Source organism: Nyctereutes procyonoides, unplaced genomic scaffold (assembly GCF_905146905.1).
Source record: "Nyctereutes procyonoides isolate TBG_1078 unplaced genomic scaffold, NYPRO_anot_genome, whole genome shotgun sequence".
NCBI lineage: Eukaryota > Metazoa > Chordata > Mammalia > Carnivora > Canidae > Nyctereutes > Nyctereutes procyonoides.
The window spans coordinates 7639525-7662979 of NW_026575020.1; the positions used below are offsets into that span (position 1 = coordinate 7639525).

A 23455-nucleotide genomic window follows, 5' to 3' on the forward strand; every position below is an offset into this window, starting at 1 on the left:
CAATGAATGAATGAATAAATGAATGAAACTGAATACATTTTCTGAAAGCACACTCTGAGCGTGTTATTTTTCAATCAAAATCTATCAAAGTCTCTCCATCACTTACCACATTAAAGCCTAAATGCCTGGCCTTGATAGAAGACCTTCCATGTTCTGGGCCAATTTCTCTCCTATTTTACCTCCTATTATCTCAGGCATCTTTTGCTTCAGTTCCACCGCACTGTTCATTATTTCCAGTACACACCCTATACTAACACACACTGCCTTTCCCCACCTCCACATTTTTGCTTATGATGTTCCTTCTGCCTGAATTCCCTTCCCATCCCTGCCAATCAAAATTCCAGCCTTTAAAATACCTACCCTTCAAAACCCAACTCAAAGGTAACCTTCACGAAGACAGTCCAGACTCCCACCCCAGCTTTCCCAACTGAATGATCCCTTCCTCTTATAAATACCCAAATGTGTAATACTGGTTTACTTCCCCACTCATTTCACAACATATTCCTTCCCTACCTTTTACAAAACCTTTCATTTATAGTCACTCAATAGATACTTGTTGAAATAAAGTCAATTTAACACCACTACTCCTGTTTCCATCATAAAACATGTTTAAATGGGGGTGGGAGGTGGGGGAAGGGATATTCTCTTTAGCAAGACCTTTAATAATCAAAAAGACATAAGGCTGGAATGGCAGATTCTCACCCTTAATCCCCCCTTCTATGCCTTTTCTGCTAAGGCAAGATCTTCCCAAATTTTTGGATCTCGTATTTTTTAATGTAGTCAACTTTTGGAAAAAAAAAAAAAACATTAAGCTGCATGTGCTACTACAAGGATATAAATCCCATAAGCTATATTAAAATGGGTTACCTTAAGATGATCACATACCTGAAAGAATATCTGGTTGAAAATCTGGATACCTTAAACCCTGCTGTTTGAAAATGATCACGACTAGGAAAACATTTCTGTTCAACAAGAAATCTGAAACTTTTAAAGTATTCTATTCATTTCTGTATCATGTTAAATGATGGTAAATAGCAGCAACAATGCAGTAAAATTCTACCACGAACACTTATTGTATCTCAAGTAATAGGCCTTTGTTTCCCTACTCACACCCTCTCATAAGGCTGTGGTTCCTAAAATGTAGTCCACTGATCCCTGGAGGTCCCTTTCAAGGAGTTCATAAAGTTGAAACTATTTTCATACTACTAAGAAATCATTTGCCTTTTTCCACTGCGTTGACATTTGCACTAGTGATACAAAACCAACCATGGTAAAACTACTGGTGCTTTAGCATAAATCAAGGTAATGACATCAAACTGTACCAGAGTCCGGTGTCTTTCACCATCTTGTACTGGTGATTCTCCTTTTAAGTCAATATCACTTAAGAATGGTTTTGATAAAGCAATAAATTTTCTTGATAAAATTTGAACTTTTAATCAAAAATTAGAATTTTGGAAATCTTGTAGCTCCTGACAGATTCCCAATACTTACTGATGAGATCGGTTTTCTGATGAGATCGGTTATGATATTAACTAATGTGGGCTTTTTATTTGTTTTTTTAAAGCTGGTTCCATGCCCTGCATGGAGCCCAATGCAGGGCTTGCACTCACCACCCTGAGATTAAGACTTGAGCTGAGATCAAGAGTCAGTTGCTTAACTGACTAAGCCACCCAAGAGTCCCTAACATTTTTTTTTTACATTGCATTATGAAATGTGTCATATGGAAAATTTGCCTAACTCAATGAACCAATGTTTCCCAGACAACCAATGCGTGTTATCAAATCATGAACAGGTGAAAAACCCATTCAAACTGCAAGACAGACCAATGGATTTCAACTTAACAGTAACATCAATGATTTTATTTATTTTTTAAAAGATTTATTTATTTATTTATTCAGAGAGAGAGAGAAAGAGAGAGAGAGAGAGACAGGCAGAGACACAGGCAGAGAGAGAAGCAGGCTCCCTTGCAGGAAGCCCGACGTGGGACTCGATCCTGGGTCTCCAGGATCACACCCCGGGCTGCAGGCTGCACTAAACCGCTGCGCCATCGGGGCTGCCCAACATCAAAGATTTTAGATTCCATACTGAAACTTAACTTTTAAGAAACTACAACTGTCAAGTTTTGGTGTAGTATCAGAGAAGAATATGCACAACTGTTTGCAAATACTTCTTCCTTTTCCAACTACATATCCCTTGTGGTTGTATTTTCTTCAAATACTTCAATCAAAACCATCAGTCATATCAGATTGAATCCACAAGTAGATATGAAAATCTATCTTCTATAAGTAAGATATTTAAGAGATTTGCAAAAGTGTAAAAAAAAGCCACATTCTTCTAATTTTTTGAAAAGTTATTTTTCAAAAAAAAAAAAAAGAAAAGTTATTTTTCATGAAGATATTTATGTTAACATGAGATAGGTCTTTACAAGGTCATTAATTCTTTGAGAAAGGGGTTCCCTGGGTGGCTCAGCGGTTTAGTGCCTGCCTTTGGCCCAGGGCACGATCCTGGAGTCCCGGGATCGAGTCCCACATCGGGCTCCCTGCATGGAGCCTGCTTCTCCTTCTGCCTGTGTCTCTGCCTCTCTCTCTCTCTATGCCTATCATGAATAAATAGACAAAAAAAATCTTAGAAAAAAAAAAAAGGGAATCTGAATTAAGCCTCGTGCATACTGAAAGTTTATTTACAGCAGAACACCAGAGCCCATTAAGTCTTACGGCTGAAGTCCTTGGAACTGTTTTGGTTCCAGGAATTTCTAAGGTCTTGTTCAGTTTTTCCTTGGATTCTACTACAACTGTTTCCTTTTGATAAATCTTTTATATGTTATATTAAATAGGTTTCTTTTCCTTATGATCAAGAAAGCCTTGATGCCACAGAACTTCAATACTGTTAACAAGAGTGCTTTACTGGTGTCCTTATCAAGGTTCTCCTCCATTTGAAGATCATATCCCCATATAAAAATGAAAATCACTCCAACAAAACTAAAATTTGAATGGAAATTACAGGCTTATTCAGAACAAGAGACAAACTTAATGGTCAGCTGCTAGGTTAAGTAAGCTTGGTTTGTTTGTTTTTCTTTTTGAGAAGGTCATTATATATTACGTCAATATATTTTAGACAGCAAATGGCTTCATTAAAATATACCAACCTGACAGGGTTTTTCAGGGATGCTGATGAACAGAAAAAGAATAAGGTAGGGAGACCTGCCATACTAGATATGAACAATTATAAAGCTAATTAAGGCAGTGTAGTACCAGTATGAGACAGGCAAACAGACCAACATTACAGAAGAGGCAATGCAGAAACATTTAAGTGGCATTATAAAGTAGTAAGAGGCAGACATGACTATTCAGTACATAATCGTGGGGTACTGGGTTATCTTTACAGAAAAAAAAAATTAAATTCCTACTTCAGGGTTATCCTTATGGAAAAACGTTAGATTCCTACTTCACACCAAACATCAAAATAAATTCTATGTGGATTAGAGACCTAAATGTGAAAAGCAAAACTTTAAAACCTTTAGAAGAGGGATGCCTGGGTGGCTCAGTGGTTGGGTGTCTGCATTCGGCTCAGGGCATAATACTGGGTGCAAAGATCAAATCCCGTATTGGGCTCCCTGCAGGTAGCCTGTTTCTCCCTTTGCCTATGTCTCTGCTTCTGTGTCTCTCATGAATAAATAAAATCTTAAAAAAAAAAAAAAACAGTTACAGGCTATAACTGTCAGTATAGGGGAGGATTCCTTCATTAAGACACAAAAACCACAGATGAAAATGGAAAAACATAATAAATCTGACTCTATTAAAATTTAAAACTTAATTTCAATAAAAGATAAAATAAAATTAAAAAAATTAAACACACCCTTAGGATGGCTACTATCAAAAAACCCTCAGAAAATAATAAGAGTTGGGAGCATGCAGAGCAACTGGAACCCTTGCATACTGTTGGTAGAAATGTAAAATGGTGTAGCCTCTATATTAAACAGTATGGCAGTTCCTTAAAGAAATTAAAAATAGAAATACCATACGATTCAGCAATTCCACTTCTGGGTATATACCCAGAAGAACTGAAAACAGGATCTCAAAGAGAGAGCTGAACACCCATGTTTGCAGCATGACACACGGAAGTCAAAAGGTATAAGTAACAACACAAGTGAACACCGATGGATAAATGAATAAACAAATCGTGGTATATGCACACAATGGAATATTATTCAACCTTAAAAAGGAAGGAAATTCTAACATGTGGTACAACAGAGATGAACCTCAAGCACATTATGCTAAGGAAATAAGCCAGATACAAAAGGACAAATACCATATGACTCCACTCATATGAAGTATCTTAAGTAGTCAAAATGACAGAAACAGAAAGAAGCACCTATTTCTAAATACCTAAATCTCAAATTAAGGAGATGAATGATGACATACACATTTTTTTCTTACAAATAGTTATGCTAGAGAGGAGGAATTAGAGGCTTTAAGAGAACTACTGTAAGCCCTTTGTAATGTAGCTAGTGCCACAGGAGGAAGATTTGTGCCAAGAGCTTCTTAGAAAGACACAGTCAAGAATAAAGGTCTTCACAGTCAAGTAAGGGTTAGTGTCTGAATGTTTAATTTCCATTCTGAGGCCTGCATCCAGCTCTCCCCAAGCAGCATGACCAGCTTTGCCACACAGAGTGGCCAGGCAACTCCTGCCAATTCTATTAAAACGTGACTGTGGTTGTAAGAATGAAGGCCCAAGTCATTTCTCAAAGAAATTATAGTTCCAGAATCTTTTTCCTATAATGAGTTTGTCAAAAACAAAAGTAAAAGAAGCTATTGGAACTTAGCGGCAAATGTGTTAGCCTTGCTTTTCATAGTGATTCACCACGCCTGAAAACAAACACAAGAAACAGGTGCACTTTCCTGAATACACAACCAGAATTTAGTATGGGGCCAGTATTGTTATGAAACCAGGTTAAGAATTACTTTACTAAGTCTGGAAGTAAATACGACAAGAGTTTTAAAAAAAAGAATTTCAGATAAATATTACAATACTGTTATTATCAGGCCTTGAGTAGCTCGAAATCAGTAAGATTACTCAAAATACCACTACATGGTAAGAGTCTAATAAAACATTTTCTGCTAAGACAGGAATTAGTCCAGCCCCTAAAACCCCCTTTAGAATGCAGTTCCACTATTTCTTTTGTTTGTATTAACCTTCATTAATGTGATGGATTTTAAGAAAACACTTTGGATGTGACATTTCTCCTGAGTCTCAGGTCATGACAAAAATCCACAGGATTCAGCACTGTTCCAGACCCTGAGTTAAGACAGCTAGATATCAGAGTTCATGGCCTATCTGAAAATTTTCCCTAATTAAGAACAATTTGTCTCATTCCTTTTTTTTTTACGATGAAAATCTAGTGATAATGAAAAAAATTATGCTATCACAGCGTAATATTACATAACATTCCAACCGTGTGGAGAAATGAGGAAAAGGGAGGGAAAACAAACATATACTTGTGCACATACACGCTAAGATGCTTTTTCAGAACACTCAAACCCCACATCTCCAAGAAAGCTCATAAACACAATTTCTGTCTCTAAATTCCATTTTGTGTACCTTTCATCTCAGAAAGAGAGAAGAAATTCCCAGACTCTTCTACAGCTAACTTTATTCTAGGGAGGTGGAGGGAGGCAGTGCTGTCTTCAAAGGTACTAGTACTACCCATCTTTCACAAAGAGTACTCAAGACAAGGAATCTGTGAGGTGCAGAATCCAGCAATGCCAGTGGCACAGAAGAAATGAGTCCAACACTAGGTGCATTATGGTAGAATAAAGGCACCTTCAGGTTTGAGATGTTGGCTCTGTAAGCTCCATGATGAACATAATAAAAGGGAAGATGTGGTATACGTACATATCCTACATATGGGTGTGTATACACACATGTATATGCATATATCTCTCACACACACACACACACACACACACACACAGAGAGAGATGAGGGTTCCACACCTAGGACAGGAAAGACACAAAAGTGAGGCAGGAACTTCCTGTACCAGAGGGCAAGGAAGCACTCATACACCAAGCTTAAAAGGCTTCCACAAGCCAAATATGGAACATTTTGAGCTTCAAAAAAATGTCTACAATTGTTGGTAACATGAAGAATAAATTAAAGTCCATGCATTTACAATGGTACTAAAGCAAAAAAAGTGAGAAAAAGAAACAATTAATTTACCACCATTAGTGAGGTATTATATCATCTCCTTACTCAGGAAATTGTTGAAAGGAAAATTAAGAATTTTCCTAACTTTTTGATAGAAATTATTATTCTGAACTGATGAGGGAAATCTTCATAGAAGACTGAAGGCTAATCAATGTAAAAGGAATAGAATTAGAAAATTAGCATTTGGCAACAACCAAAGAAATAACTGGTTCAGACAAGGATCACTATCATTAGGTGAAAGACTGCTAGAGAAGTGCAACAGTATAGTTCCAAAGTGTTACCACTCTACAGATTACTTACTACAAAAGGAAAAAAATGTCTCCACTGGAAATCTGGTATTTATCATTTTGAACAAATGATCAATCAAATTCAACATCATTAATAATGGCATAATATGAGATTATATTTCTCTTATTGTGACCCAATATGAAGTACAGAGCAACACCTATGAAGAATTCTTACCAAAAGTATTTAATCTGAATCTAATCAGGCCTTAGACTTAAATGCTAATTTGTGGGAAATACAGAGATAAAGGAACAAATTAAATGAAAATGTGAGGAAACAATCAGAAAATTCCAGAAGCAATATATTCTATAAGAAAAATGGCCTAATCTCTTCATAAAGGCAATTTCTTGGGGTGCCTGGGTGGCTCAGTGTTTGAGTGTCTGCCTTTGGCTCAGGTCATGATCCCAGGGTCCTGGGATCCAGTTCTGCATCAGGCCCCCCTCAGGGAGCCTGCATCTCCCTCTGCCTCTCTGTGTCTCTCATGAATAAATAAAATCTTTAAAATAAATAAATAAAGGCAATTTCTTGTGGCTTCTAAATAAAATATTTAAAAAGACTAAAGATATATGTTTGGAGAAAAATCTGAACATTAACTGGATATTAGATGGTTTTAGGAAATTACTGTTAATTGCCTTAACTGTGACAATATACCATAAGAACCTGAAGCAAAACAATCTCTTTAAGAAGGTACATCTGAGGTTTTTAAAGTATGAAAGTGTTAAGATGTCATGATGTCTGCAACATAAAAATTTACATATTATACATATAAACATATGCACATATGTACATAAAGCAAATATAACAAAATGTGAATTATGAAATCTAGGGGATAATTTGTATAAAGGTGATTATTGTACTATTCTTTGAATTTTTCTGTATGGTTAAAATTACAAACAGTTGTAAAAGGGAGGGTGAGGGTGGGCTCAAAATGCACTTCCCCCAGGAAGGCCTCCCAAAGGAACTCTCCTCTAAACCTTATCACTCTCTTACAAAGTCCTCTCAACATGGAACACAGTGTATTATGGTTCCCATTTGAACCGCTCTCTTACTATTTCACATATTCAGGAGATTTGGTTTTCTAACAAGACTGTGAGCTCCTTCAGGCACAGGCATTTTAAAAGTATTTTCAAATTCCTCACAGCTTTACAATCAGCAGATTTTTAAAAAGTACTAGTACCAAGATTTTGTGAAAGTACTCATTAAAGTACCTTTAACTAGGTTAGCTTTTCAATTCCTCAACAGAATGGCAGTTCGCTTGTACAAACAATTTTGAGTCAAAGCTATCAAAAGGAGATCATAAAACATCACTTATGGGCTTAGAGAAACTAGCATCTAAGAGTTAAAGGAAGCATGAGTTTTACATGTCTTCTGAGCAGTGTCATGAATTTGCTGTTATCCAGGCATATGACTTTATTCTCATGACATTACTCTTCAGTCAAACAGTATCTTCCATCACCAGTCCCATCTGCAAAACTGTGACGGCATTTATCCACAACTCCTGGGGGTAATGAAACTTAACAAGCCACATAAAGAACTTAAAATCTTAGATGAAAGGCTGCACAAAGACAAAAAACATGTTGATAATACAGTGTTGGTGAGGAAGGAGGCAGCGTCCTACACTGCTGGCAGGAATATAAATTCGTACAACTTCTACAGCAAGCAGTTCGGCAATATCTAACAAGATTAAAAATGCATATATCCTCTGGTCTACCACTTCTGCTAGGAATTTACCCAAAAGATACCCATGTACCTAAAAAACACATACAAGGAATTAATTGTAGCACTGGAAACAACCTAAGTCCCCAATAATCATAGCTGGCTGAATGATGGTACATCTGTACAAGGGAGTATCTGTCATCTTTCAAAAAGCAAAAGGTATTCTATTACTGTATGGAATGATGGCCAAGATATACTAAGTGAAAAAAGCAAAGTGCAGAATAATGGCTATAGTATCTTCCCATCTGTGTAAAACAATAAATAAAGACAAAAACTTAAAAGGGTATATAAGTAGTATATACTTGTAGAAGCGCTATCTCTGGAAGGGTAAACAAGATACGAGTAACAACAGTTTCCTTTGCAGAGGTTTTAACTAGAGGGATGAAAAGAGGACAAAGAAGGAAAATTTTTATCTCTGTGTACCTTTTGAATTTTGTTTTATGTGTATGTGTTACCCATCTTGTTTTTTTAAAGATTTATTTTAGAGAAAGAGTGAGCGAGTGCATGGTGGGGGAGGGAGGGAGAGGGAGAGAGTCTTAAGCAGACTGTGAGTTCAGTGTGGGGCCCTACTTGGGGCTCGATCTCAGGGTCCTGAGACCACGATCTGAGCCAAAACCAAAATGGGATGCTTAACTGCATACGCCACCCAGGCGCCCCATGAGTTACTCATTTTAAAGAGCCTCTGAAAACATGGCTCTGCACCAATACAAATCAATGATACTCATCTTAATCCTAAAAGCAATCATGCCTTCACAGCATAAAATTTTTTTAATATGCCATTAGACCAGGTGAAATGTTTCCAGATAAAAACAAAGCATCAAAAAAAAAAAAAACCCCAAAGCATCAGAGATGACAGAAACCTTCTGAGAAATGGATATTTATTACCTCGATAGTTTTATTTCAAGATTTTTACCAGAACCGGATGCAAGTCTGGACACAGGCATCAGTGAACATCTTTCAGTTCACTAACCACTATGAAGGGCTCAAACAGAAGTCACCAAAGTGCCATTGTACACCAACCATTCCCACCCTAAGTGTGGAGCTATCACAGTAACTTATACTTCTCACTCTTCACACAAGGAAAACAAGATGAGTCTCCAGCTCTTTCTAGGAAACAAGATGATATATGCCCCCTAAATTCCTGTCCTGCTTCCATGTCATCTCTTGGTTCCCACTGAAACCATGGCAACAGGAAACAGCACAAAAGACAGCTGAACCATGCAAAGGCCAGGGTTAAAAAGGGAAGTGAAAGTATGTGTGTGTGTGTATACACACACACACACACACACATATATATGTTTTAATACACACACACACACACACACATACGTTAAGGCCCCAAAACATAAGGTTCTACAGTTAAGAATGGCAGCCAAGAAACCTTTGCTAGAATACCAAAGAAAGGACACAAAGGGAAGAAAATAGAAAATAAGGCTTACTAATACTGCCCATTCCCAGTTATCCAGATAGGAAACAGGTTTGGCAAAGATAATTGAAAAACACACAAAAGGCTGCCCCCCACCCCAACAATTCAACTATATTCATTTCAATGCTATTCAGCAAATCTTCTGCTTGTAAGAGTTTATCATTTCCTCACCCTGTTTTGATGGCAGAGGGAAGAAGCACTGAAGTATCTGAGAGTGGCAATAAAGCAGCAAATTAAGGACTATGAATAATCTGCCAACTGAAAACCTAGGTCCTAGATCACTGAAATATCACTGTACTTTAGAATTCCTTATTTTATATTGCTCTTCGTTATCTGTAAATGTGCAAGAAACATCGCTCCCACTGCTTCAAGTTAAAACCTCCACAGGGGGATCCCTGGGTGGCGCAGCGGTTTGGCGCCTGCCTTTGGCCCAGGGCGCGATCCCGGGTTTCCAGAATCCCACATCAAGCTCCCGGTGCATGGAGCCTGCTTCTGTCTCTGCCTCTCTCTCTCTCTCTCTCTCTGTGACTATCATAAATAAATAAAAATTTAAAAAATAAATAAATAAATAAAACCTCCACAGGGTAAGTTATTTTCCACTAGTAGTTTCAGATTGCTTTTGTTTTCATGTGATGTTCACAGAACATCAATAATGTACAGCTAAAACTGAAAGTGCTAAGGAAGATCCTTTTTTTTTTTTAAAGGAAGATCTTTTACAAAAAAAAAAAAAGAGGCAAATAGGTCACACGAGGGCTAGAGAGAACCCTGATGTCTTGATTTACAGGTACTGCTCTAAGCCTTACACCGTGTTCTTTATCGCTACCTTATCTACTTCTATGACAATTAAGAATTTTACTAAAAGGTAGTCCCCCTTATTTTTGTGACCCTCAGTAACTCCTTAGAAAGGCCACCAAAATCCCCTGCCAGAATTACTGAATGGGTTGGGGCACCTACTACTAAGTTTAGGGGATGTTTATATTAAAAGTACAGCATGACTATGAGAGGAAAGAAAAGTAATGCTGGAACTAGAAGTTGCAGTGACAGTTTCAAAAGATGGGTCAGCGTGGGGCACGTTGGCTCTGGAAGGCGTTAGTAGCTTGGGAGTCTCTAGGGCAACACCAGATGCAAACAGTGCTTTGTCAGTAAGTCTGTCAAATAATTTAAACTCTCCGTTTTGGATACGAGCAACAGGCGCACTATCTAGCAGCCCACTGTCTGGGAAGAAGGCGGGCGCGTGGTCAAGGGGCTCTTTATCCCGCAGGTCCCTGCAACACAGCGATGCGCATGCGCCCCGGGGGCAGCGAACAAGCACCCCTAGCTCGTTCACACTCGCGCATGCGCAGTCACCCATCTCGCCGCAGGCGACAGCTCACTATTTGGCAAGGGGGATGGGGCTGGGAAAACGATGGGGGGGCTGAAGGCAGGGGGCGCATTTGTGTCTCCTGAATGCTTGGGATTGGGAGAAGGAACGGTTGATTAGGCTCTGGCATTCCCAGGCCACGTAACCCAGGATGTGGGATATGGGACAGGGAAGAGTATATGTGTGGCGGGGGGGGGGTTCGGGGGGGGGAGTTGGGGTCAGTCACCTCTTAAGGGAGGCGCCCCCCCCACTCCGACAGGACAGCCCTCTCCCTTGACTCTCCTCCCCCCACTCACCTGAGAACGGCGGCGACAGCTGCTGGTCCCCGTCCCCCTGCGCTCGCTTCATACTGTCCGCAACATCCGGGACCTGCGGGACCGCCGATACACAAATACACACACACTCGGAGCGCGCACACTCACACACACACACACCGACACACACCGGCCGGGGCGTCATGGCGTCAGCACGTCGACGCAGCGAGCGCGTACCCGCCGGGCCCCACCCCGCGCGGCCTCCGCCCCTCTTCTCCCCTCCCTGGGTTCTCCTGCCCCTCCTCCCACTTCCTCAAGACTCCGCCTACCTCCCTTAGTGCGCGTGCGTCCGGGCGGCTTCCCGGGGCCGGGGGGATTTGAGGGGGAGGAGGGGCCTGACTAGAAAGAGGCGGGAACGCGGAGGGGGTTGCACGCGGGGCGCGGCGGACTACACGGAGGTGCGAGGCCCGAGTAGAGGCCTGGCAGGGCGGGGGGGGGGGGGGGCGGCGTAGCAGTAAAGGCATTGAACAATAGCAACCTATATTTGCCAGAAATTCATGGATTACCAACAACTTTAACTTGCATTCCCTCGCTTTTTCTAAACAGCCCCGTGTCAGTAAAATATTTTCTGGACTTTACAATAATGCTAAAGACTTTAGAGTAACTGAATGTTGGCATTTGGAAACAAAACCTCTCGGTTTTCTTGTGGGGGGGCATGGACGGGCATGTGGGTGGCTTACCTGAAAGGGAGCTGATTCAATGACAGTTTGTCGTCTTGGACACCTGGGTCTCCAGTGGGCCTCACATCCTGGCTCCCAAGGGCCATCAGGGACTCCTCAGTGGAGTAAAAGGAAAAAAAAGTCACCCCCATGTTAGAGTGATGTCAGTGATAGGCTATTCATGATTGCTAGCATCTTTTCCTCTAGCTTAAACTTTTAAACGTTGCTCCTACTGAATCAAGCCAAATCACTGGGAGCAGGTAGTGTGTCTTCTGCACACTGAGGTAGTGTCATCACACAGACACATCCACTCAAGTGCCAGAGGCATTAGACCCAAAAGAGCAACCAGAAGTACCTGCAGGTCACGAGGTGATAAAGTGTGGGCCCTCCCTTGGGAACAGCTTCCGGAAGCTTTGCTGCCATGGGACTGTCTCCAGGAGACTGTGCTCACTTGTCTCCTGCCACACGCATCCTGGCGCCAGGTGGCGGGTGAGTGTGTTCATTAGGGAAGGCCAGGAGCTCGTGAGCAAAGCCACAGGGTTTTGGAAAGAAACCCCTGATGGTGCCGGGCTGCCCTCTGCTTTCAAGGACACGAGCGCGCCCTACAATCGCACAGCTGAAAATGTCCTAGGAGTCCTAGACAAAGCATTCCAAGCTCCTAGAGTTGCTCCAACTGTATTTCAGAGAGCGTGATGGAGAAATGGAGGTCCTGACTTTCACAGTGATGTAAATACTGGGCCTACCTTGCTTAAAACAAAAAGAGCTTTCGTCACCTGGTAGGCTGATGCTTGCAACTTTCCAATTAGGTTCCACTCATCATCATCATCATCCTCAACAGTCATTCCTTTAGCAGAAGCCAGCAAGGTTTTTGGTCCTTGTGAAAACTCGGAGCGCCCCACAGATAACCCAGTAACCCGGTTCAAGTAGCTGACTCCTGGTGGCACTGAGCATGTTCAGTTCCTGTACTCTTTACTTGAGAGTCCACAGATCGGCAAGGAAAGAAAGAAAAAGTGTACTCCTTGGAGGGAGGAGCACAGAGTGGGGAAGGGGTTCAGGATAAGGAAACGAGGCATGGACAACATACTTTAGCTACCTCACACTTGGGGCTAATCAATTGGTATAGTCAGCTTCTGCCTGGAAACTGGGAGGAAACTCCTCAGGGCTAGTGAGTCTGTGCTAGCAGCGTGTCCAGGCTGGCCCTGAATCTCCAGAGATCTAGAAGGACATGAGTCCCATCTGTAGCCTGGTGCAATGAGGCTCCCGTTCTGCTGTGGGGACCATCCCGCCCACCTGAGATGTGATCCACCAGCCTCTGTACAAAGGGCTTTGATTTGGTGTAGATCTGATTAAACGACTGTAGATGTCCTTGGAAACACCGTGTGGAAGAATTTTAAACAGCTTCTCCTTTTTAATATGCACTTCCTCTTCGGTTTTAATTATTTTGTTCCTACATTTTCCCTTTCAATTTACTAAAATCTAGAAATGTAATTAGAGCAGAGGCTGGGCTCAGAGAAAGCTGCCAGGATTTCTACAGCATGATTAAATATACGAGGCATCCCTTTAGTGTGGGACTGAAAAATAGGATTCTCATTATTATCTTTCCCTTATCCAGGAAAGAATCAGCGCCACGTACAGATACAGATTTATTGAAAACGAAGCACTAATTAAAAACTCATCCAGCCTCTTGACGAGGTTTGGGGAGGGAAAGTGCGGTTATTTCATTATTTCCTCCATTTACTGTTTTGTTGTTGTAACCGCAGACAAGCAAGAAACCCCCCCCTCTTCAAAAGAAAATTCTTTTCTCCTCTTGTGGGACTTAATGAGGGTTTTATCTATGCAACAACAATCAAGCTTACAATGGCACCAATTCAATTCACTGCTCCTTGTGGTGGTCGGAAACGTGCTGAACTCAGTTTTCTTAATTCCAAAACACAGATGACAAAGTATTCCTTGGCTGTCATGAGCCAGGTCTCGGCAAGGGCTCTGTCTCAAAAGACCATAAGACATCTGGTCTTTATCCTGCCAACAAGGATCTTCAGCTCCATTTTACAGTCCAGTAAGCAAAGGCATGATTTCCCTTGAAGCTATAGAGGAGGTGGAGGCAGGCAGGACTGAACAGATGAGTACAGACTCCCATCCAGTTGCAACCACTGTAGCAAGATGCAGTCATCTCCCATCCAGTTGCAACCACTGTAGCAAGATGCAGAATCTCCTCTCTATACAATAATTCAGTTGGCCAATCAGTGAACCCCAGCCCATAGCCTTCCATGGTGGAGCACCGCATGGACATCAGAAACGTGTCCATATGTCCATGTGTCCATACCACATCTCATGTGTATGCAGGAAGGAATATCCTTAGTGCAGAGGCCTGGTCCTGTGCTCCAGAGGTTCCCAGTCTAAAGGAACAGAGAGAGATGACACCCTCTGGGACACGAGTGTACAACCATATGCAAGGAAGCATGCCAACAAGAACACATTGTTGAGGTGGTGCTGAGGCCACAATAGGATTAATGGAAAATTGGCAATGGAGAAATATTGATTGATTAAATTTCACAGTGAGGTAGTTATGGCTTAATGAGTTCCAGCCTCCTTGTCTGGAGACTCAAGTTCAAACCCAACACTAACACTTATTATAATATAAACTTGGACAAACCTCTGTGAGCCTCAGTTTTTCCACCCAAACAATGGAGAAAATAATGTCCACTGGATCATATTGTTGTGAGGATTAACTGAAATAATATTTGAGCATAGCAGAGTCCCTGGCCTAGAGCAGACCCCATTTATTTATGGGTGTGTTACTGAATGTGGGTTTGGGGGTAAGTGTTTACACAGCTGCAGGTCCTCAAGCTCTGCTTTACTCTGTATACCATTCACCACCACCACTACCCCCACCCCCGTTCTCAAATTTTTTCAAGTTCTTTGGGAAGCTGGGAATCAAGGAAATACCACAGGTGTCTCAGCCAGAACATTACCACTTGCTAGCTGGGGTCCCTGAACAAGACTTGGAGTCTGTTTCCTCACAGATGGGTCAGGGTTTCTGGTTGCAAGAACTACACCAGCTCCGGCTCTATCAACCTAAACTGGAATTTCCTGAAGAGCTACCTCTAGTTTCCAGAACTGACAGGAACTGAAGAATCAGATTTGGAAATCTGGCTCATGGAAGAAGAACAAGCTTCTTCAGCAGGACACTGTGGCCAGGAGGTCCCATCTCTGGGCACTGCTACAAAGTGCCACCACCAGACATATGACTTCCACTGCTGCTGTGGCAAAAGATGTCTAAACCCCTTTCATCTTTGTGCGTCATGCTGCAAACCCAAAGCCCAGGCAGTAGCACCCAGGTGGCCAATCCTGGTCAACGTCCTGGGCCCTGATGCCATGGGGAGCCCGCTAGTCAAAATTACTAGTAGTTCATTTATTGACCTCTCTGTGCCATCAAATATCTCAGCTTGACCTGGGCCCTGACCACCATACTGCCATGGTGTTCATGGTGTAATGTTTAGCCCTCCTTCTCACTGATGTTATCTATAGCAGAGGACTCATCTCACACAGGAAGCAGATCAGATGCTAGATGGCCAGTTATCCCGTCTCATCTGTGAAGTGGGCACCCATCACAGGGTTATACGTGGCATCGAATGATGTAATATTTGTTCAAAATGGCTTGGCATACGAAAGCCATTATGTTACTTTACTTCCCCCTTTAATAAAATGAAAGGCTTAGAATGGCATCATTATCTGAAGATTTGACCGATATGCTTGTAGATCAATTGGAGTTCTGAGTTTTTAACCCAGAAAAATGGCTGGCAAACATGATGGCTGAGGAGTGGGAAGCCAGGCAAAGAAGCAGCAGTGGGAAAGAGAAGAGAGGAAGTGGCAACTTTGAGTCGTAGCTTTTCTCTGATTTCTGCCTTGGACTGGCAACACAGTCATCTCATGCGTCTTTAACTTGCTCTAAAAATAACCTGAAGTCATTGCTTCAAAATAAGTTTTAGAGGGTTGATATTTGTTCTCAACAAAGAATATATTAGCAAATATAGATTATTCACTGTTATAAATTCTTTTCAGTGGGTTTTTTTGGGTCCTATTCTAAATGGGATTGACCCACCACCTGTTGGCATTTGTGCTAAAATAACATATACTTAAATGTAGATCATTAGTTTAGCAAAAGCACATTTTTTCCTCTGCTTCAAGTCAAGCAGAAATTACTTTGGATTTTACAATTTTAGATCATCCTTGCCATGATTCTACTTTATCAAGGTGAATTGATTTCAATTGAAAGTTTACTCTATGATAGAATCTTTTATTTTTTAAAAAAAGGATTTAATCTAAAATTCAATTATTGGAAGGTCTGTGCCAAAGTGAACAGTCAACTAGCACTTACTGAATGCTCCCTGGGTACAGAGCTCTACCAATGTAACTACAAGAGAAGTCAGAATAAATAGGAATATTTTCCTTATTCAGATAGAATTTTCAGTTTAGAATTTAAGGAAATCCCAAACTGGAAGCAACCGTAAAGATTCTCCAAACCGGTGGTTTTGGAATGACACTTGCTTCTCAAGCTCTGGGCTTCTGAAGATGTGCGTCAGGGGCTCCAAGGAAGGGGATGGAGGGACAAATGAGGCTGGGGCAGGTCAAGTCAAGCCAGTCTGGTTCTCTTTCCATTCATTAAAGCCAGGAATCAGGAATCATCTTTCAACTCCTTTTATCCCCCAATACATCAGCAATTCCCAGAACCTCCAGTTTCAAAGTATCCCTTGAATCCATCCACTTCTCTTCATTTTCCCAGTCCCATTCAAGTCCTTAGCCACCACCCACTTTGGCCTGAACCACAGTGAGGGGATCCTAATTAGTCTTCCTAGTATTTGGCTTGTCTCTCCGTCCATTCTTCACCCAGCCACCAGGGCAATCTAATTAAAACCTAAGTCAGATTGCACTGCACCCTTGCTCAAAACCTTTGAATGCTTCTCGTTGCACCATGAATAAAACCCAAACTTTGTACCCCTGCCTACAAGAGTCTCATACTCAACCAGGTCACATGTCCCTTTTTCCCTGTCTTTGCATCAGCTGTCCTGGCCATGTGTCAATTCCTGGAACTGGTAAAGCCCATCAAGACCTTTCTCTCCATAGACATTTTCAGTTACTGTTCCCCCTGCATGGAACACTTCCACCCTAACTTCTCACATGGCTGGTTCTTTCAGGTCTCAGTTTAATTTCACATCCACAGAGAGCCTTCTCTGACCACCCACCCTGTCCCAAATGAGGACCTTTCGTTATCCTCTATCATGGTACCACATTTACTTCCTTCACAATACTAACAACAATTTTTAATTTTTTGAGTATTTACTTGTTTACTGTGGGTCTCCTCTAATCAGCTGTCAGCTCCATAGCAGCCTGTTCTGCTCTCCATAATGTCCCAGCATTCGGCCCATTGCGGATGTGTGGACAGAAGGTGCTTAAGTACATGCTGAATGAACAAAGAATGAATGAATGAATGAATGAATGAATGGTAGAAAACTCTGGTCTTGTCTGGAATATCAAAGAAGGCTTGAGCAGAAGTTGGAAGCCTACATGAAAGGTCAGTAGGCTAGGGATGTGGAAAAGGAAAATGAGGAAGGAAAGTGACCCAGAGACAAGGAGCTCCTAGGGCCAAGAAGAGGAGGGAGACTTTGTGAAGCTCAAGAGAAATGAGTAGCTGGAGAGAGAGAACAAGTGGGAGGGGCTGCAGGAGGTGGGTCACGAGGGTTAAGCAGAGCCAGCCAGCCGCCCTCCCTAGGACCCAAACCTCAGGCCCCAGATCAGGGAGGAGTGAATTCCTAAAGAGAGTTCAGAGCACTCGTGGCAGGTGAACGAGGCCGACAACAGAAGACCATTTTTCTGGTTTCCCTTCTGCTCCTTTGGCTGCTCCTTCTCAGTCTCCTTTGGGGGCTCTGCCTTTGGCCATCCTTTTTATATCCATTTTCTTTAGCTTCTGTTCAGTTCCTCTCCTCTTCACACTGTCCTCACTTGCCTCCAAATCGCTCATTCACTTTCATGGCTCCACTGCCACCCATCTGCTAAAGAATATTCCAAATCCATCTCGAGCCAGGTCTTTCTCTTGATTTCCCATCTTAACACACCCATCTAGCAGATTGGTATCCTCAGGTGGATGTCCCCTAGGCACCTCATAGCCTATCTAAAAGGTGCTTCTCTTCTGGGGTTCTCTATCTCACCAAGTACCTGCGTCTGGGAACTGGGTCCCTGATTCCTCCAGCACACTTCAGATGCAACACCATGTTCTGACAATTCCATACTTCAGTTATAGCTCAGCTCTGCCTACTGCCTTCCATCCTCACTGACACTTCCCTAATTCTCCCCTGAATGATGGTGACCTCCTCACTGGCCTCCCAGCCCCTGGTCTCCCCCTTCCAGTTCATTTTCTGCTCTGCAGCTAGAGTGAGATCTGTAAAATGCCAGTCCAATCGACTCACTTCTTTGCAGGCAACCCTTCCATGGCTTCCTGTTACCTTCAAAATAAAGTCCATACTCCTTAATAGGGCAAAAGACTCAGGGGCGCCTGGGTGGCTCAGTGGTTGAGTCTCTGCCTTTGGCCCAGGTCATGATCCTGGAGTCCTAGGATCGAGTTCACCATCAGGCTCCCTGCAAGGGAGCCTGCTCCTCCTTCTACCTATGTCTCTGCCTCTCTCCGTGTCTCTCATGAATAAGTAAATAAAATCTTTAATTAAAAAAAAAAAAGGGTGAGAGACTCTTGACCAGGGACAGTGCCTTGTCTCCAGGGCCTCTCTTACCCTCCCCATCCCACTTAGCAATACAGTTTTCTATCACACACAGGACTACTATTAATTCCCACCAGTAAACCAAGTTCTCTCTTTCTGCTCATGCTGTTACTTCTTACCAGAACAGTCTTCCCTACACCTTTCCCTGGCCCCACCCCCGACCTTCCCCTGGCCAATTCTCTGCTGGTTATCCAGGCTTTGATTTTACCCATCTGGTCCTCCAGGAAGCTGTGCGAGTCCCCCACCCCAGAACTGAGTTCCCACTCCCATCTCACACACCCCCCTCACTCGGGCTTGCATGGCCCCTGTCTCTATTCCTCACTTGGTGTAAACTACATGGGGACAGGATTTCCTTTTTCTTTTCCTCTGTCACGTTTTTAACACCAAACAGCCTTCCTAGCACATAGTAGGTATTCGGATAAATGCTGATGTGTGATGAATGAACAGATGAATGAGTGATATAAACATTCCTCTTGAGACCTTGGTTCCTGTGGTTTCAGGCACAGAAGCCTCCAGCAGCTTCCTCTTCCTGCCTCCACTGTTGGGCCACAGGCCGGTCAGCTGGCTGGTCTTCGGTATTCTCAACACTGGCTCAGAGGCTCTTTGACTCATACCCTCTGCTTGGGAGCCCAGTCTTCCCTTAAAAGGCCACCTTATCGGAAAGTGCCTGTGATGGCATTTATGAGCTCTATTTTTATCTATGTTGGAAAAGTCTCAAAGTTAATTCCCAAGCCAAAGACATTAAACTCAGGAACGTGGATGAGCAAGGAAAGCATCTACGTGACGCCTTTGAGTCACAGCTTTGTTTTCTGTGGCAAAGGTCTCCAGTCCTCCCTATCACTGGGCTCTTGTTTCTAAGGACTGGCTGACTCTAAAAAGCTTTTGATCCTACATTCATTAAAACTAGATCCTGCAGCACTTATTGCTCTGTAAAATGGTGTCCTCTTCCAGAAGATTCTCTTCCGGGGCCCTTGGACTGGAACGTAGAGCAGATCGCCAAATATCTCCCAGTTCATTCCAGACAGTTTTCCACCCCCATCCCCAAATGGAAATGAATTGTGGGTGATAGCATTGCCAGCAGCAGGAAGGCAGGAGTCGGGGTGGCCAGAGGAGAGGGCTCCCAACCAGCCTGGCCAGAGAGATCATTGGATAGAAGCTACAGAATGAGGAGAGTAATCCAGCAGGGCTGGCGAGCAAATGGAGGGCCTGTGCCAGGGAAAGGATTTGCCATCAGAACCGCAGGGAGAGAGAGAGAGAGAGAGAAGGTAGGAATATGGAGAGAGGAAAATGATAGCAAAGGACCAAGGGAGTGAGAGCAGAGAGGAGGGGAGAGGGAAGCAGAGGTGGAAGGAATCAGATAGTTCGTGGCTAAGTTCAGGAGGAGAGAGGCAGCATGAATCACCCTTTAATCCAAGTAGGATAATCTGGAGAAGAGGATGTTGGAGAGTCAGAGAGATGGTCAACCACCACCTCCACCCCCATGGCAGATTAGAAATGAGAGCCAGGGAACATATCAAAGGATGTTCTCATTCCCAAATGCAAAGTACTGAGTTAGCCCCATCCCTGCCTCCGGGAACATGGAAAAGATAGATTTCATCAAAAGGTGCTGGAACCCAGGGGGTCAGGCCACTCCTGAGTCCCTTTCTGCGTTTCCCTTAACAAAAGCTGAAACAGTTCAGGGTCCGTGCCCCCCTTGCCCCCCTTTTCCAGCGGCTGGAGCACAGCCCAGGAGCACAGCCCCCTATGCGCCTCTCTGCCTTTGCTGGCTAGTCCGAGACAAGGACCAGACTTAAAGCATGGAGTCTGGGCTGAGTCAGCACCGCCTGCAGGAGACATTGCTTCCTGGAAGTCTTGCTTCAAAGCTTCTGGCTGACCAAGCACCGGTAGGGAACAAGAGGCACCCTGCCTGGAATCTGGAGGTGGCTTTGGTTTTCAAGATACCTCTCCCCAGAAAGGAAATCATGGGGCAAAATGTTCACAGTCCAGCTGGAAGAGTGACTCCTATGTGCTCCAGGCTGCCCCCATCCCCTCCACGCTCTCTGATTCAGAATGTTGCATTTTCAGACCTTACAAGAGATTTCAGGGCCAAGATGGAGGCTCTGATTCCTGAATGATCTAGTTAATTCTCCTGAAAATTAGACAAAAATATACATTCTAAGCCTCTGATGTCTATTTTCTGAAGATATGTTTTTAAGCAGAGGGGTAGGAAGAATGTATATGAGATGCCCTGTGTGGGCACGAGGAAGCATCCTCTCCTGATAAAAGAGGACAGCATACCATTAGCAGAAACCCGCAGACTGCTCCAGTGGTCAAGCTCCTGCTCTGTCTCTGAGGGGCTGCAGTGGGAGGTCCTTCTCAGCCACCCCTGTTTTTCTCTTTAACTCATATATGTTTGACTCCCCGGTGCAGGGTGAAGGGTCATTTTGATGATCTCACTCTGATCAAGCGAGCCCCCCGCAAACTGCTTGCTATGCAGTGGGCACTCGAGTGGGTAGGCGGTGGGTGGCAGCAGCTGCCAGACACCTTCCCCTGAGGATGTATCAGTTGGTGCCAAACGCCTATATAAGCTCTTTCTGATCTCTGTGCCAGCGACTACAGGTCCTGGAAGGAGGCCAGGAGGCTACCATGAACCCTGCATTCTTCTCCTCCCTCCCATCCGCCAAGAATGGGGAGGGATGGCTTGGGAGCCCACCAAGAGAGGAGCTGATGGTTCTTAGACACATTTTCCAGCTGTCACACCTGCTAACATGGGAACTCACTCACGCACACAGGCACGCTCAGCAACAAACTGTTTCAGGTTTCCTTGTTCCATCTGCCCCACACACCCAGAGCAGTAGTAATAAGAACTTCCATCCACCGACTATTGTTCCCAGTCGTGTCCCTCTTCCCTCCCTATTTTCGGCCCTCCCACAGACACTGATTGATGTTTGGCCCCCAGCATTCACCAGTCACTGGGTTAGGGGTGAAAGACACAAGGATGGGGTCTTGGGGAAGCAAGTATCCATAAATATTAATCAGATACAAGGCAGTAATATAGTGTTGCTATATGGTAGGTGGCAAACTAGTGGCCAGAAGGCCCAATCCACCCTACAGGTGTGTTTAGTTTACCTAGTAAGAATTTTAAAAATTGAAAGTGTTCATATAAAAATCAGTATTTCCATATCTTTTTGAAATGATGGATTGATTTAGTAACAATCGGGAAGAGATGATAAGCCCTTTGGATGGGACACGAACTCTCAGTTTGTCACAGGGCACGCACCCCCCACCTCTCCACCCTACCCCTTCCCTGTTAACGTCAACTGGCTATCTTTGTTCGTTTGTGCTTCTGCAACAATTGTACAGGTGTTAGAATTCGGGACCCTTAAAACAAAAAGCCCTCAACTCTGCTGGAAGAAGTCAGACTGGTGAACTCCGGAACTAATTTTATGTATCTTGTTGATTTGATTACTTGTGTATTGTTTCTCCTCTCCTGTGGTGAGATGCACAAGGGAGGGGCTGTAGGTTGGCTGCCTTTCTGCACCTGCACTGTCTCTTCTGGCGCAAGGCTGAGTGCCTGGTACCCAGTTAGCCTCAGTACCTGTTTGTGCAATGTGTTGAATGAATGGAAATGCTAGAAGCACCAGGTGGAAAAAGGGATTCCAAGCAGAGGAAACCGTAGTCACAGAGGAGAGTGTACAGGGAAACTGCAAATAGTTCCTGGTGAATGGAGATGCTGGAAGTGTGAGGTGGGTGGGATCACGTAGGGTAGAAGCAGCAGGAGTTGAAGCAGGGAAAAGAGACTCCAGTGGGATCCTGAAGCACTTTTTATGCCACGTTCTGATGGTAACCATGGACCCTAGAAGTGATTTAAGGAGTGAAGTAACAGGATCAGAGTCTTGCTTCAGAGAGGAGTCTGGCAAGGTGTGAGGTAGGGAGAAGCTCCAGGAGGGGAAACAGGAGCAGCAAATAGAATTCAATTCAATGCCCCATGGCCTCTTTCTGAGGCCCTTGAAACACCACTGGGGATCTATTTTAAGAAAATGGTGCCCCCTGCTGACGAGGTCTAAGCTTGCAGCTCCCCTGGGCCCAAAGGGGGAATTCGACAATGTTTGGCCCTGAACAAAAGTACCTGGAATCCCTAAGCGTGGGATTGCAAGGGGTGATGTATCAGAGAGGAAAAGAAAGACCGGTGAGAACATGTGTAATAATGACTAATGCCACAGTCTTGTAAGTAAATACGCAACACTGGCTAAACTTGAATTTCAGATAAACAACACATATGTCTCAAATATTGCATAAATAATTTTTTTTAAATTTTTTATTTATTTATGATAGGCACACAGTGAGAGAGAGAGAGAGAGGTGCAGAGACACAGGCAGAGGGAGAAGCAGGCTGCATGCACCGGAAGCCCGACGTGGGACTCGATCCCGGGTCTCCAGGATCGCGCCCTGGGCCAAAGGCAGGCGCCAAACCGCTGTGCCACCCAGGGATCCCGCATAAATAATTTTTTAAGTATGTCCCAAGTATGACATTAGATGACACATACTTATGCTAAAAAAAAAATTATGTGTTGTTTATCTGCGATTCAAATGTAGCCAGGCATCCTGTGTTTTTATTTGCTAAATTAGACAGTTCCAGCTTATAAAGCGTGTGGAGGGGCCAGGAGAAAACCAGAAATGAACTTGGTTGTGTTACACTCCTGGCATATCTCTGCAACCTCAACCCCACTCCCTCCTCTAAGC

The 23455-nt window shown here is 43.4% G+C and overlaps 1 protein-coding gene across 2 annotated transcripts in view; it reads right to left on the reverse strand.

Moving 5' to 3' along the window:
* SPOP (speckle type BTB/POZ protein) overlaps positions 1-11453 on the reverse strand; it is a 67079-nt gene extending 55626 nt beyond the window's left edge. For both annotated transcript variants that reach the window (XM_055331180.1, XM_055331171.1), the window contains exon 1: positions 11288-11453. The gene's annotated coding sequence lies outside the window, so the exon portion shown is untranslated. The remainder of the gene's footprint in view (positions 1-11287) is intronic.
* Between the last annotated feature and the right edge of the window lie 12002 nt (positions 11454-23455).